Here is a 10,717-nt window from a genome sequence, read left to right on the forward strand (position 1 = left end):
TTCTGCCCTCTCCTGGGGAAAAGGGAGAGAGAGAGAGCCATGGAGGGGACATTTGTCACAGAATCCATAGGCCCTTCAGCCCAACTCATCCACGTTGACTAAATGTAACGAAAATATTTAAAGTGTGTTCCTTGTTCTTTTCTGATTTAGTAGCAAGTGGGATCCACAAACAAAGGATGCACTGTACATATAAAAGTTATAAGAAATTACTTTATTGGAGATACAGAAAGAAAGAAAAATGATTAATGACGTAGTAAGAGACGAAGTGGCTGGCTGCTGATTTAGTGGCGTCAGCAATGGACTTCGAGGTTTGAATACAGCCGGTTCCATCCGTGCTGGGTTCAGCGTTGAGTTTGATACTCGGCCTCGTAAAAAAACAGCAAAACTGCTGCCCAATGCGCCACAAGGCGCGGAAAGAAATACAATTAACTAGAGACAAAATAATACTTATCAACCAATCAGTAAGCCACACCCCAGACGAGACAGCAAATGCCCAACAGATTTTCCTGTCTCTCCCTCTCAATAACTTCGTCTCTGTCTCCAGCTCTTAGCACTAGTTGTGACCAAGCCTAAGAGAAGGTTTCTTCTCGCTCAAGGTAATTGCCCCTTTTTATACCCTTCAAAAATCTAACTTAACTTCTACCCCGGTACTTTTCCATCCCTTATCTGTTGTGACCTTCAGCCTAGACACATAACTTGGAAACATGGTCAACAGGTCAGCAGGGAGGAAAACATGCTATATCAGCATTTAATCTCAAGAATGCGTCTTCATACACATCCCCAGGCTAGTCCCATATTCCAAGCTGGCACGATTTTATCGGACAGACTTCCATTTTGTGTCACACATCTTGGCATATACCAAGGAGGAATCAAATTTAACTCTTTCTTTTCACCAAGGTACCTTTCTCAGCTAGTCTCATTGTTATAATCCTATTGAATGGTCCCCTAGTATGATATATTGGACTCAATCTAACTCTTTATGATCTTGCACCTTATTATCTGCCTGCACGGCACTTTCTCTGGAACTGGAACTGATTTCTGAATGGACAGTGAATACTATCTCAATACATTTTTATTTCTATTTAATTTGACATAAATTTACTGTAATTCACTTTTCTCCTTATTACTATGTATTGCATTGTACTGCTGTCACAAAAACAATAAATTTCACAACATATGCCAATGATGTTAAGCTGATTCTGATTTATTCTGCATTGTTACTGTTTTACCTTGTTCCCACCTCAATGCACCATGTAATGATCTGATCTGTATGAACAGTGTGCAAGACAAGTGTTTAACTCTATCTCAGCACATGTGACAATAATAAACCAATTCCAGTTCCATTTCCAATTCCAATTTGTCTGCATTTTGCCCATATGCTTCTAAACATTCCCTATCCATGTCTCTGACCAAAAATGTCCTTTAAATGTTGGAATTCTCTACCACTTCCTCTGGCAGTTCATTCCACATACTCACCAGTCTCTGTGTGAAAATGTTGCTCTTCGTGTCCTCCATAAACCTTTCCCCTTAAACCTATTCCCTCTGGCTTTAGATTCCTCAACTCTGGGGAAAAGACTGTAACCAATCCCAGTGAGTACAGAAAATGACTGTAAAAAGTTCTGTACAACTACTAGTTATGTTTTTCTTGTGAATGGTGTGTACTTTATGCTGTCACAGGCACATAGAAACAGATATTCACAAGAAAACCATTAACTGAACATTAATTACGCACAATTTTTTTACAAGAAAAAACACAAAAATATAACCAATTCCATTTTAGCACAGAGTGATCACAGTCTTGCTGTACTGAGGGCTGTGCCAGTTGGTTCAAGGACCAAGTGGTTGAAGGGAAGTTGCTGTTCCTGAACCTGGTGGTGTGGGACTCCAGGCTTCTGTACCTCCTGCCCGATGGGAGCTGTGAGAAGATGGGATGGCCCGGATGGTGGGGATCTCTGATGATGGATGTTGCCTTCTTGAGGCAGCACATCCTGCAGATACTACCCATGGTGGGGAGGGATGTGTCGGTGATGTATTGGGCAGAGCCCACAGCTCTCTGCAGCAAGGGTCCATCATAGAGTCCATCATAGTGCAGAGTGGTCACTGTGTTGCTGTACTGAGGTGGTGATCAGGGTTGTGCCGGTTGGTTCAGGAACCGAATGTTTGAAGGGAAGTAGCTGTTCCTGAACCTGGTGGTGTGGGACTCCAGGCTTCTGTACCTCCTGCCCAGTGGTTTCTTCAGTTGTACAAGAATGTCCAGTGGAAGTTTATAAAAATTATCCCAGGAATGAAAGGGTTAATGTATGTGAGTGTTTGATGTCTTTGGGCCTATACTTGCTGGAGTTTAGAAGAATGGAGGTGGGGGGTGGAATCTTATTGAAACCTACCGAATATTGAAAGGCCTAGATAGAGTGGACATAGAGAGAATGTATCCTATAGTGGGGGAGTCTAGGACCAGAGGGAACAGCCTCAGAATAGAGAGATGTCCCTTTAGAACAGAGATGAGGAGGAATTTCTTTAATTAGAGGGTGGTGAATCTGTGGAATTTGTGAAGGACAAGTCATTGGGTATAATAGAGTCATAGAGCTCAGAAACAGGTCCTTTGGCCCATCTAATATCTAGTCCAAGCCAAACTATTAATCTGCTTAGACCCATGCACCATAGCCCTCCATACCCCTCCCAACCATGTACTTATCCAAGCTTCCCTTAAATATTGAAATAAACCTGTTCCACTGCTGAGTGAAGGAGTTCTGCTTAAATATTTCACCTCTCACCCTTGACACATGACCTCTGGTTCGAGACTTACCCGACTTTTGGGGGGATAAACCTGTTTGCATTTACCTATCTATGACCCTCATAATTTTGCATGCATCTATTAAATCTCTCCTCATTCTGCTATGCTCCAGGGAAAAAAAGTCCTAAACTATTTAACCCTCCCCGATAACTCAGGTCCTCAAGTCCCGTCAAACATCCTTGTAAATTTTCTCTGCACTCTTTCAACCTTATTTACATCTTTCCTGTAGGTAGGTCACCAAAACTGCATGCAATACTCCAAATTAGGCCTCACCAGCGTCCTATACAACTGCAACATAACATCCCATCTCCTGTAGGCAATACTTTGATTTACGAAGGCAAAAATGCCAAAAGCGTTCTTTATGGCCTTATCTACCACTTTCAACAAATTACATACCTGTATTCCAGATCCCTTTGTTCTACCGAGTTCGTCAGTGCCCTGCCTTGGTTTGTTCTCCCAAAGTGCAACACCTCACACTTGTCTGCATTAAATTGAAGGCGAACAGCTGGAAATTGCAATGCAAGTTGGTATCAGCAACATTGGTAGGAAAAGAGAGGAGATCCTGAAGAGAAAGGTGAAAAGCAGGATCTCTAGATTGCTGTCTATGCCATGTGCTAGTGAGAGTAGAACTGTGTTGTCATTGCTAAAGACAATGAGATTGCCGTGCTACTCCAGACCATGCAAAACAGATAGTCACAATGCAAGTGGTACTGCTTATTTAGTAAATAAATAAATAAATGTTTCCATATTTACATGCAACAAGAGACTTTGATAGTCCATGACACTCAAAGGCCATTGGCAAGCCGGGGTGCAGCATTATTCAGCTGCATAACAGTCCTCAGGTAGAAGCTGATTTTCAGTCTCACTGTCTTGGCAAAGATGTTTCTGAATCTCCTACCAGATGGCAGGAGACTGAACAGACAGTGTCTGGGATGGGATGGGTCTTTACTGATGTTTCGAGCGTGCCGCAGGCATCGAGAGTCGTAGATTGTCTCAAGTTCGGTAGTTGAGTCCCAGTGATGTGCTGAACTGTCCTAATCACCCACTGGAGTGCTCTGGGATCTGCCTTGCTGCAGCTGGAGTGCCACACTGTCACTCTGTATGTCAGTAGGCTCTCCATTGTACATTGATAAAAGCTGGCCTGCAACTTTCGAGGCAGATTAGCTCTCCTTAAGCACCTCAGGTAGTGTAGTCGCTGTTGTGCCTTCCCTAATATCGAGCTGGGTAGGACGCTGGCCGAATGGACAAGGGAGTTGTGTAGGGAGTGTTCCCTGCAGAAAGCAAAAAGTGGGAGGAGGGAAAGATGTGTTTGGTGGGGGGATCCCCTTGGAGATGGCAGAAGTTGAGGAGAATTATGTGCTGGACGTGGAGGCTGGTGGGGTGGTAGGTGAGGACAAGAGGAACCCTGACACATCTATTGGAATTCTTTGAGGAAATAACAGGCAGTGAGATCGAGAAAGGGGAGGGAGGTGTTGAAAATAGAGCAGGCAAATTTTGAGGGCATCCAGTATTTTGTGTGTGTCCCTAATATCAAGGTTGTATTGATAGACCAAGAGAGCTCCTCAGTGATGTTCATCCCCCAAAACTTGAAACTAGAGACCCTTTCCACTGCCTCACCATTTAGTGGAGATTGTTCAGGACTTCTTGCCTTCCTGAAATCAATTATCATTTCTTTTGTCTTCTTGATATTAAATGACAGGTTGTGCTTCCTGCCCCAATTGGACAGTTTCACCACCTCCTCTCTATGTGCAGACTCGTTATTGTTTGTGATTAGGCCAATCACTGTTGTATTGTCTTCAGATTTGATATCTGAGTTAGTAGCATGAGCAGGAGTGGAAGGGGACACTAGCAGGGGCAATGGCAGAAAAGCAATGGCTGGTGTCTCTGGGAGAAATTCGGAAGATGCAACCCAAAGATGAATAAGTATTCTAAAGGAAGGGCAATGAGGCAACCATGGCTGACAAGGGAAGTCAAAGACAGCATAAAAGCTAAAGAGAGGGCCAATACAAACAAGATTAGTGGAAAGATAGAGGACTGGGAAGCTTTTAAAAACCAATAGAAGGCGACTAAAAAAGCATAAATAGAAAAAAGATGAAATATGAAGGTAAATTAGCCAATAATATAAAAGAGGATGCAATTTTTTTTTCAGATACAATAGAAGAGAGGCAAGAGGGGATATCTGAGTGGATACTTCCCTGACACATCTATTGGAATTCTTTGAGGAAATAACAGGCAGGACGGACAAAGGAGAGTCAGTGGATGTTGTGTACTTGGATTTTCAGATGACCTTTGACAAGGTGCCACACATGCCGCTGCTTAACAAGATAAGAGCTCATGAAATTACAGGAAAGATACTAGCGTGGATAGAAGGTTGACTGACTGGCTGGAGACAAAGAGTGGGAATAAAGGGTGACTTTTCTGGTCGGCTGCCCGTGACTAGTGGTGTGCCGCAGGGTTTGGCATTGGAATTGCTTCTTTTCCCGTTATTTGTCAATAATTTAGATGAAGGAATTGATGGCTTTGTGGCCAAGTTTGTGGACGATATAAAGTTAAGTGGAGAAGCAAGTAGTGTTGAGGAAGCAGGGTGTCTGCAGAAGGACTTGGACAGATTGGGAGAACGGGCAAAGAAGAGGCAGATGGAATATAGTGTATGGAAATACATGGTCATGCACTTTGGCATAAGGAATAAAGGTGTGGACTATTTTATAAATGAGAAAATTCAAAAATCATTTATGCAAAGGGACATGGGAGTCCTTGTGCAGATTCCCTAAAGGTTAACTTGTAGGTTGAGTTGGTGGTGAGGAAGGCAAATGCAATGTTAGCATTCATTTCGAGAGGATTAGAATTTAAAAACAAGGATGTAATGCTGACCAAGAGAAAATCTGCAGATGCTGGAAATCTGAGCAACACACACAAAATGCCGGAGGAACTCAGCAGGGCAGGCAGCATCTACGGCAAAAAACACAGTCGACATTTCAGGCCGAAACCCTTCAGAGAAAAAAAAGCTGAGGAGTAGATTTGAAAGGTGGCGAGAGGGGAGAGGTGAAACCTGAAGAGGGAGGGATGAAATAAAGAGCTGGGAAGTTGATTGGTGAGATGAGGTGAGAGAGGGAAGAAGGGATGGGAAATGGAGATGTGGGGGCCGGGGGGGCATTACCAGAAGTTTGAGAAATCAATGTTCATGCCACCAGTTGGAGGCTGCCCTAACGGAGTATAAGGTATTGCTCCTCCAACCTGGTGTCAGGTTGCGACAGTAGAGGAGGCCATGGACTGACGTGTTGGAATGGGAGGGGGAATTAAAACGGGTGGCCACTGAGAGATCCCGCTTTTTCTGGTGGATGGAGCGTAGGTGCTCGGTAAAGCGGTCTCCCAATCTACATCGGGTCTCACCGATGTACAGGAGGCCACACTGGGAGCACCAGACACAATATATGACCCCAACAGACTCACAGGTGAAGTGTCGCCTCACCTGGAAGGACTGTTTGGGGTTCTGAATGGTGGTGAGAGAGGAGGTGTAGTGCCAGGAGGGAGATTAACACTGCCTTCAACCGCATCACTTCAATTTCACACACATCTGCTCTTACCCCATCCTCCCTCCACCCTACCAGGGATAGGGTTCCTCCTGTCCTTACCTACCACACCAACAGCCTCCGCATCCAGCATACAATTCTCCGGAACTTCCGCCACCTGCTACGGGATCCCTCCAACAAGCACATCTTTCCCACAGCCCACACTTTCTGCTTTCCACAGGGATCACTCCCTACGCGACTCCCTTGTCCGTTTGTCCCTCCCCACTGATCTCTCTCCTGGCACTTATCCTTGCAAGTGGAGAGGATGTTTCCTATAGTGGGCGAGCTTCAGAGTTGAGGGACATCTAGTTCGAACAGAGATGATGAAATATTTCTTTAGCCAGAGGGTGGTGAATCTGTGGAGTTCATTGCCACAGATGACTGTGTAGGCCAAGTCATTGGGTGTATTTAAGGCAGAAGTTGATGGGTTCTTGGTTACTCAAGATGTCAAAGTTCTCAGGGATGAGGATTGAGAGGGATAATAAACCAGCTGTGATGGAATGGGGAAGCAGACTCGGTGGGCCAAATGGCCTCATTCTGCTCCTGTGCCCACATGGAATTGTGCATGTGACAATCAACTCAAATCCAGTCCCAGCAACATCATTGTGCATGATTCTGCACCATCGTATCTTTCCTGCAGTATGACGATCAGAACCTTACGCTGTGTTGTCCACCTTATCTCTGCCCATCATCCAGAGGGTGGAGGTATGTCTCTACCAAAGTAGGTGTAAGGTGCATCTTCCCTCCGCTGCCTTTGGGCAAGGTGTCGCACCTGCTTAGTCCCCTGATCAGAGTGGATGGTGATAAAGACACCGCCCAGAAGAAGTCAATGGCAAACCACTTCTGTAGAAAAATTTGCCGAGAACAATCATGGTCCTGGAAAGACCGTGATCACCCACGTTATATGACACAAAGCAAAATGAACGAGCATCTAGAGACATGGAGAGGAAGATTATGGTTCCTTTTTTCATAGAACATAGAACAGTACAGCCCCTTTGGCCCTCAATATTGTGCCAACTTTTTAACCTACTCTAAAATAAATCTGATCCTTCTCTCCCACATAACCCTTCATTTTCTCACATCCATGAGCCTTTCTCAGTTTTAAATGTCCCTAATGCATCTCCCTCTACCACCACGACTGGCAGAATGTTACACCCTTCCACTCTCTATGGAAAAAACTTATCTCTGACATCTGCCCACCCCCCCCCCATATGTTCCTCCAATCACCCTAATATTTACGTGCTGTTGTATTAGAAATTGCTGCCCAGAGAAAGTCTCTGACTGTCCACTCTGTCTCTGCCTCTTTTCATCTTGTACACCTCTATCAAGTCACTTTTCATCCTCCTTTGCTCCAAAGAGAAAATCTCTAGCTTGCTCAACCGGTCATTATAAGACATGGTCTATAATCCAGACAGAATCCTTCCTGGTAAATCTCCTCTAAAGCTTCCACATCCTTGCGATAACGAGGTGACCGGAACTGAACACAAGTGTGGTTTTACAGAGCTGCAACATTACTTCACAGCTCTTGAACTCAATCCCCTGACTAATGAAGATCAACACACCATACATCTTCTTAACAACCCTACCAACTTGCACAGCAACATTGAGGGATTTATGAATGTGGCCCCCAAGATCCCCCTGTTCCTCCACACTGCTAAAAATCCTGCCACTTCTAAGTGAATTACTCACACTTTCCTGGGTTGAACTCCATCTACCACTTCTCATTCCAGCTCTGTTTCCTGTCAATGTCTCGTCGTAACCTACGACAACCTTCCACACTATCTGCAAGCTTACTAACCTCCCTTCTACTTCCTCTTCCAAGTTACTTATGGAAGGCGTGAGGACATCAATCCAGGCATTGAGTGCAGGAGTTGGGAGGTTATGTTACTGTTGTACAAGACATTGATGAGATGGAAGAGATTTAATGGGAACCTGAGGGACCACTTTTCACCCAGAGGGTGGAACGAGCTGCCAGAGGAAATGGCTGAGGCAGGTATAAAACAACATTTAAAAACTACGTGGATAGGTCCATGGATTGGAAAGTTTTGGATACGGGACAAACACAGGCTTAGTTGGACAATAAGTCGTCTCTTGAGCTCACAATCTACCTCATTGTAGCCCTGGCGCCTTATTGTCTGCCTACTCTGCACTTTCTCTGTAACTGTGACACTTCACTCTGCATTCTGTTACTGTGTTTCCCTTCTCCTACCTCAATGCACTGTGTGATGATCTGATCTGAATGGACAGTGTGTAAATCAAGATTTTCACAGCATCTCGGTACATGTGACACATACACACACACTCAGACATGCACACACAAACACACACTCACACAGGCATACACACACAGAGACAGACAGATACATACACACACACACACAGGCACACGTTCAAAGAGACACACACAAATAGACAGACAGACACAGACACATACAGATACAGATATGCACAGACACAGACATGCACACACATATGTACACAGAGACACACAGAAACACACAGACAGGGATACACATACACACACACACACACACACTCACACACACACACACACACACACACACTCACTCAGGCATATACATGTACACAATACACACATGCACAGACACACTCAAACACACACACACACACACACACACGCACGCATGCACGCACACACACACACACACAAGCACAGACCGACACACACAGCCACAGGGACACAGGGACACAAACACACACATACACACACAGGCACAGACTCACACATAACACAAGTACACACATATATTTTCCTGTCTTTCTCCAGCCACCCATTCCCTCCTCACACTAACGCTCAGCTGTTCCTCGAGTCATTTCTGAGGAACTGCTGTCATTCCCAAATTTCTGCCTTGTCTGAAAACTTTGTAGCAAGTGCTCACTGGCAATGGGTCTGTCCCCTGGGTTACACACTGCGATCTGCAAGTGGTTTACCTGTGTAGATAGGCACTTCAGAACGGCAAAGACAAATCGAGGTATATTGCAACCAAATGGGGTGTGTTTCATGCATATAATTGGAAATTCTGATATGCAGAAGGTTGAAATTGTTCTCTATAGAGCTGTTTCTCTCAGTGGTGCTGGGAACAGTTAAATTTCTATCTGCAGAGAGCTAGTTGGGATCACTTAACGCGATCAGTTCAGGGTCAGAATCAGAGTCAGGTTTATTATCAGTGACATATGTTGTGAAATGTGTTGCTTTGTGGCAGCAATACACTGCAAGACATAAAAATTACTGGAAGTTACAATTAAAATAAAGAGTGCAAAAGAGTAATAGTGAGGTAGTTTGTTCATCGTGACACTGTCACTGTCCCCTCAACCCCACCCCATTTCCGTTCCCGCCTCCCTCCCCTACACCCCTCTGCATTGCTCTGAGCTCCCTCCCTCCCCTACATCTCTCTCCGTCTCTGTCTCTCCCTATCCAACACCCCTCCCCATCTGTGTGACTCCTCTCTCTCTCTGTACTGTGAGATCCTTCCCTCCTCTCTAACCTTTCCAGTCTACTAAACCCATCCCGGTATCATTGATACCTCATTCCATCCCGTACAACCCTCCCCGTCTCTGTGACCTCCTCTTGGAACTACATCCCTTCTTATCTATCAGGTTTTGAGAGGATGCCATTCTATGAGAGGGGCAATGAGGAGGGAGCATCATGCTGTGGGAGGAGCGGTGAGAAGGGAACGCGGTGCTGTGGGAGGGGCGGTGAGGACGGCGCACCGTGCTGTGGGAGGGGCGGTGAGGAGGGAGTGTCATACTATGGGAGGGGCGGTGAGGACGGTGCACCGTGCTGTGGGAGGGAGTGTCATACTATGGGAGGGGCGGTGAGGTGGGTGTGCCGTGTTGTGGGAGGGGCGGTGAGGATGGCGCACCGTGCTGTGGGAGGGGCGGTTATGAGGGAGCGCCATGCTGTGGGAGGGGCGGTGAGGAGGGAGCGCCATGCTGTGGGAGGGGCGGTGATGAGGGAGTACCGTGCTGTGGGAGGGTCGGTGAGGAGGGAGCGCCGAGCTGTTGGAGGGGCGGTGAGGAGGGGGCGCCGTGCTGTGGGAGGGTCGGTGAGTAGGGAGTGCCGTGCTGTGGGTGGGGAGGTGAGGAGGGAGCGCCGTGCTGTGGGAGGGACGGTGAGGAGGGAGCGCTGTGCTTTGGGAGGGGCGGTGAGGAGGGAGCGCCGTGCTTTGGGAGGGCGGTGAGGAGGGAGTGCCGTGCTGTGGGAGGGACGGTGAAGAGGGAGCGCCGTGCTGTGGGAGGGGAGGTGAGGAAGGGGTGCCGTGCTGTGGGAGGGGCGGTGAGGAGTGAGCGCCGTGCTGTGGGAGGGGCGGTGAGGAGTGAGCGCCGTGCTGTGGGA

The sequence above is a fragment of the Hypanus sabinus genome, chromosome X1 (assembly GCF_030144855.1).
Source record: "Hypanus sabinus isolate sHypSab1 chromosome X1, sHypSab1.hap1, whole genome shotgun sequence".
NCBI classification, from domain to species: domain Eukaryota; kingdom Metazoa; phylum Chordata; class Chondrichthyes; order Myliobatiformes; family Dasyatidae; genus Hypanus; species Hypanus sabinus.